The 392-nt window shown below is 72.4% G+C and overlaps 1 protein-coding gene across 2 annotated transcripts in view; it reads right to left on the reverse strand.

The window, feature by feature from the left end:
* Positions 1–392, reverse strand: part of PEX7 (peroxisomal biogenesis factor 7) — a 95,093-nt gene that overhangs the window by 94,375 nt on the left and 326 nt on the right. The gene's annotated exons all lie outside the window — the stretch shown is intronic.

Raw genomic sequence — 392 nt, forward strand, 5'->3', positions numbered from 1 at the left:
AGGACGTGGTCGGTGCCCCGAGACCACGGGGGAGGACGTGGTCGGTGCCCCGAGACCACGGGGGAGGACGTGGTCGGTGTCCGGAGACCACGGGGGAGGACGTGGTCGGTGCCCGGAGACCACGGGGGAGGACGTGGTCGGTGTCCCGAGACCACGGGGGAGGACGTGGTCGGTGTCCCAGGAGCACGGTGAGGGGAGGACGTGGTCAGTGTCCTGAGACCATGGTGAGCGGAGGACATGGTCAGCGTCGCGGGACCAGAGAGAGAAGGACAAGGTCAGCGCCCCACGACCAGAGGGGAGGACGCGGTCAGCGCCCCGGGACCGCCGTGAGCGGAGGACGCGGTGAGCGCCCCGGGACCGCCGTGAGCGGAGGACGCGGTCAGCGCCCCGGG

This window comes from Equus quagga, chromosome 11, assembly GCF_021613505.1.
Source record: "Equus quagga isolate Etosha38 chromosome 11, UCLA_HA_Equagga_1.0, whole genome shotgun sequence".
NCBI lineage: Eukaryota > Metazoa > Chordata > Mammalia > Perissodactyla > Equidae > Equus > Equus quagga.